Raw genomic sequence first — 6,000 nt, forward strand, 5'->3', positions numbered from 1 at the left:
ACATTCTGGAGTATCTGGCCGAACTTCTTCATTCAGGCCTGTCCTACTCCTCCATCAAGATACATGCATCAGCTATTTCAGCAGAATACAGCTTTGATCCTCCTGTTTTTTGCACCCTTTGCTCAGGCAGTTCCTCAGAGGAATCAAGAATGTAAAACCTCCAAGGAAACCACCATTACCAGCTTGGGACTTAAACTTTGTGCTAGAAAAGTTGACACTAGCACCCTTTGAACCAGCAGCAACAGCAGACCTACAACACCTGTCATGGAAAACTGCTTTCCTACTGGCAATTACTTCAGCAAGAAGGGTTTCAGAACTACAGGCCTTAATGGCAGTGCAACCCTTCCTAATCTTCCACCAAGATAGAGTGTCCTTGAGGACTAATCCTACATTTATGCCTAAGGTGGTATCCAGAGTATCTTTAAACCAGGCAATCCACCTACCTTCCTTCTTTCCCAACCCACAAAACAGAGGGAAAGAATACTGCATACCTTGGATGTACATAGACAGCTACGCTACTACTTGGACAGAACAAAAATAGCAGAAAGACTGACCAACTTTTGTAGCCTATGCAACAGGAAGGGAAGGAAAAGCTATTTCCAAACAGACAATCTCCAAATGGATAGGAAATTGCATACGATACTGTTACTCCTTCCATGGAAAACCAATTCCACAGAACATAAGACCTCATTCTACAAGGGCAGCAGCCACTACCACAGCCTTCTTACGGTGGCAACCAAAGACATTATTGAGGCTACTTGGACCTCCGTGCATACATTTGCCAAGCATTATAATTTGCCTCTTTATTCCAGATCCCGAGCAGGGTTTGCCACTGCTGTACTGCAAGGGATCTTAAACACACCATAATCTACCTTTATCCTCCTCCCTAGTTGGCTATGGTATTCTACCCACTTGTTATGACTGCAGATGCATCCATGAAGGACATAGTACAGTTTTGTACCTACCATAAATGTAGATGTCCGAACTGGATAGCATCTGCAGTCAGGATTCCTCCTTCCCCTCTGTGGTACTCCTAGGGTGTTTACCCTCCTAATAGCTAGCTGTTGGGGGAGTCTTTTATAGTGTATATGTTTGTATATATGTACATATATGCTTATTGTTGTGTTTACCTCTATCTATTTGGAAACATTGGCATCTATCCAAATTTTACCCTGCAAGAGGGCTACTGGCATCTGGGGCAAGAAACACTGAGGAAAATGGCGTCGGCTGATGCTTTTATACCCGAAGACCAGCAGAGATGGCGTCGGGTGGAGTGCGACATCAGCCGAAGCCGGACCCGGACTTTGGAATCCGGCCGACTGCAGGGCTGCCTGACGACAGGACAACCCACTTGTTATGACTGCAGATGCTATCCAGTTCGGACATCTACATTTATGGTAGGTACAAAACTGTACTTTATATTTGTTACAGGATGTAATTAACTGTGAGTAGCATTACAGGATTTGCTTAAACTGTTGCAGCAGTTTTTTTGAGTTTCCTTTCTATATATGTTCAGCATTCCTACTTCTACAGTAGCCTTTAGGGTATATGGGTTACCCCACCCAAGAAACAACTAGCCAGACTCACAAAGCTTAGGTTTTCATAGGCGCATCAATCAGTAAGACTTAATTTATAGCAAGTAAGTCCCCATTGGGGAATCTCTCCACATAGTTTCCCTTTTAAGAAATTATTTAATTTTATTTCCTGTCAAAAAGCAGTATTTATTTATATCAGACATTTCCTGTCAGAAACTGCTGGCTATTTTTCTAAAAGTAAGCACTGGCTTGTGTAAACTTAAATTTGTGACTAAAGGATGTGTGCATCCATGTAGTGATTACGTTTACTTCGTGGCAACCTTCCTGCCATTTTGTGTTTTCTATCAGTGCATTTGGGAGTTTAAATGGAGTGCTCACAAAGAGTTTGTGCTTTTACTTTGTGCTGGGATAAGTGGTGTGAGTGTGTGTGCCACTTGTGGACACTCCGTGACAACTTACATTGTTATCGACTTGTTCCAGCAGTGCTTGCCGCTTTTGACTTCTCCAACTTGGCTAGAGTATGGGTACTCATCTATTCTTGCTGGTTTCACACCTGCTGTCCCTAGAAAGAAAAAAAAGCACTTGAGTCGTCGTTGGTGATCCAGACTCCGTGTATGTTTCAGACAATAGTGGGTGAACCTATAGTGTGACCATCAGTTCTTCTGGGTTGCTGTGATGTAGTCCATTCAGCCACCACATACCAGGGTTAGCCACTTTCTCTTTGTTCCAGTGTTCGATCCAGACATGGGAGAACCATTTTTAATAGGACTGGGAAATGCTCCGAGAGATTCCTCAAAGGGTAAATGTGGCAAGAGACCATTAGACTGGTCAGGCATCCCTCCTTCAAGTCATTATTCCTTCACAGGGATTCCTGTGAAGAAAAAAACAATGTTTAACCTTTTATTTTATCTCAAGAAGGAATTACAGTTCAGAAAGATGATTTTCTTACTTTAGCAAGCCATACATTACAGGATATGGATCCTAGTATCCAGAAGCCATTACAGGTAGGCATCCCCTTTAAAGATTTTCCTGAGAAAGCAGGATCTGTTTATTCTGATTACAACAGTGATAAGGCATCTTCTCCTGCAGATTCACAAGTCCAGCTCTCTTACTGTCTTGTGAAGGAATATTATTCTAATCAGATCATAGCCAGGATAAATGATGTATTTTTTATGGGAGCAAATTGATGTTCCCCCTGAACTGAGGCGATATGATATGCTGTACATGGATATTCTTCATTCCTCTCCCATCCCATCTATATTAGCAATATTGGAGAATGTGTTGAATGCTGCCTGTAATCATCCTGATATACAGCCATCAGTCCTTAAAAAAAGCACACAATGTATAAAGTGCCTCAAACTAACACATTTCTTTTCTCTCACTTTATATCAGCCCCAGTACCCATATCCACTGCTTAACCTGCTGGTAGTAGGTTTATCCTGAAAATGAACCCTTCTCATAAACTGAGGGTAATGCTACTCAATGCTAGAAGTCTAAATTTCAAAATGCACTCACTGGAGGCACTCCTTAAAATGGAGAACATCGATATCTGTGCAGTGACTGAGACCTGGTTCAAGGCTCCAGAGAGCACCCCTGCACTACCAGGCTATAACTCATACCACACTTTTCAGCCATGTAACCTGGACCGAAACACCAAAGGTGGGGGTGTGTCCATATTCATTAAGGATATCCACACCTCCAGGCTAGTTGCTCAGCCTAATGCATCCGAGGTTATCCAAGTGAAACTAACTCTTGGCAAAACTGCAATCCAAATTGTAGCTTGCTACAGATCCCCCACCATGCCCCAGGATTCCCACTCCTCTTTTCTTGATGTACTGGAAAATATTAGGGTTCAACCAAACACTCTAATAATGGGCGACTTCAACTACCTCACCATTAACTGGGAAAACTAATCATGTACCAACTCCTTAGCGCAACACTTTCTGGAATTCATAAAATCCAATGCCCTAGATCAACTTATCCACACCCCCACCAGATGCAACAATATCCTAGACCTAGTCATTACCAACATGAGTGACTGGTGTTCTGATCCGACCATAAGCTAATCACCCTTGATATCCACATCCCACCCCCACCCCCCATTAAGGAAACCACAGTAAAAAATTTCTCCAAAGCCAACTTCATGCTTCTTAAGACAGAAGTAGTGAACTTCATGACATCCATGCAGATGGACAATACAGTTACAACTGCTGAATCCTACACAAATGCACTCCAAGCCCTTACATGAGTGCATGGATCGTGCTATCCCAAACAGAACCAAGACGCTATCCTCCAACAACCACAAAGCATTCTATAGCTATGTCAAGAATCTCAATGGCAACACCCAGATCTGCTCTGAGTTACAGCACAAAAGCACGAAAATTACAGAACCAACTGATATTGCCAACATCCTGGCAGATAGGTTCAGTGCTAACTTTACCCCCCACCCCCACCCCCTAAAGGGCCCATATCTATACAGGAAGAATGCAGAGTCCCTGTAATCACAACTACACAGGTGAAAGCTGCACTCTCTAAAGCCAAAAACACAGCATCCATGGGACCGGACAACATCCCAGGCTGCGTTTTACACAAACTTCAGAATGAACTGGCTCCTCACTTAAGCACTATGTTCAATAATAGCCTTGCATCAGGCTTTGTGCCCACTGAATGGCGCACAGCAACAGTTATCCTACTCCACAAAGGGGGAGCCACCACTGATCCCGGGAACTATAGACCTATTAGCCTGACGAGCCTGGTCTGCAAGGCCATGGAACATATCATCATGGAACTCATAAACAAAGACATTGGTAACCTCCAAACTCTGGATCCCACCCAGTTCGGGTTTGTGAAAGGCAGGTCAAGCCTCCTGAACCTGATCGACTTCTTTGAGGCAGTCACCAAAGCCGTAGATGAGGGTAAGGTGGTTCACACAGCCTATCTTGACCTCGCCAAGGCTTTCGACACCATCCCCCATTTTGGAATTATAGCTAAACTCAATAAACTAGGCATAAATCCCTACGTCATAAGATGGGTTGTCAACTGGCTCACTGACAGAACCCACACTGTAAAAGTTGCAGACTCCAAATCTGACCTCAAACCAGTGACAAGTGGAGTACCACAGGGTTCCATCCTGGGACCGCTCCTGTTTGGTATCTACTTCTCTGAAGTACAGGCTAACACAGAAGGCCTCTGGCTTACGAAGTTCGCAGATGACTGCAAACTAGGAGCCATAGTCAAGTCCCCAAATGATAACATCCTACAGAAGGGCCTCTCTGAGACAGATGCCTGGTGTCAGAGCCATGGCCTCAAGCTCAATGCCAAAAAGTGCAGTGTCATCCCCTTTGGTAAAAACTCTATACCCATGAACTACCACATAGGCAGCAATGTACTTAACACCGAATGCGTGATAAGAGACCTTGGGACCCAGGTGGACAGTAGTCTCTCCTTTGATAGTCACATCGCCACAGTAGTCAGAAAGTCCTTCTACGTGGCACACCTCATCATAAAAGGGTTCTCATCCAGGAAAAAAGAGGTCATCGTTCCCCTCTACTCGACACTCATTAGACCCATTATAGAGTACAACGCCCCTTTTGGAATGTACCTCACAAGACATCTGCAGCAGCTGGAAAGGCCACAGAAGTACCTCACAAAGAGGATTACTGGCCTCAAACAAATGCCTTACACTGACCGTCTCAAAAAACTCCAGCTTTACTCCGTAGCATATCGCCTACTCAGAGGTGATCTCTGCCTAACATATAAAGCTGTGTCAAACCCAGAGCTGTTGGACATGCTACACCTAAAGAAATCCCAATCCCTCCGAGCTACACGCTCTAGGGACCTAAATCTTGTCACCACAATAAACAGGACATGCTGGAGGGATAGATTCCTATCCCAGAGACTTCCCATACTCTGGAACAGGCTACCCATCTATGTCAAGCAAAGTTCTTCACTAGCACTCTTAAAGAAAAATCTTGATGAGTGGATGGGAAATAGGAAATACACCCCGGGGATCACTTCTGTGTCTCTGCTTGACAGTGGCACTGGAAAATAACTTTCTTGGGTGGCGTAAGCCAGGGAACCTTGTTGGCTAGGCTTACGTAGGCCCTTGGGCTGATAGCCTAGTACCTACCTATGAAGGCAGGGTGTTTGCCTAGGTAAGAGGATGTTTTCTTTCTTCCACTTTAAGAATTCTCATCTACCAGACAATACTTGTGGAAGTTTAAGCTTTGTACTATGGACAGGCTGAGGGGAATTTGCCACCATACTTCCTACAAAAGAAAGCGGTTTTCTGAGTCGTACTGCTTCTGCCTTGCTCCAAGTATCCAAACCTGCACTGATGAAGTGTGTGTACGATTGCACAAAGACTGTGTCTAGGGCCACTACTGCTGCTGTGAAGTTACCTGTAACACATTGCATTTAAGTTACCTGGCACTTGCTCACTAAAGCAATTATTTTGTAGCTTTTA

The sequence above is a fragment of the Protopterus annectens genome, chromosome 14.part0 (assembly GCF_019279795.1).
Source record: "Protopterus annectens isolate FY-2018-M chromosome 14.part0, PAN1.0, whole genome shotgun sequence".
In the NCBI taxonomy this organism is placed as follows: domain Eukaryota; kingdom Metazoa; phylum Chordata; order Ceratodontiformes; family Protopteridae; genus Protopterus; species Protopterus annectens.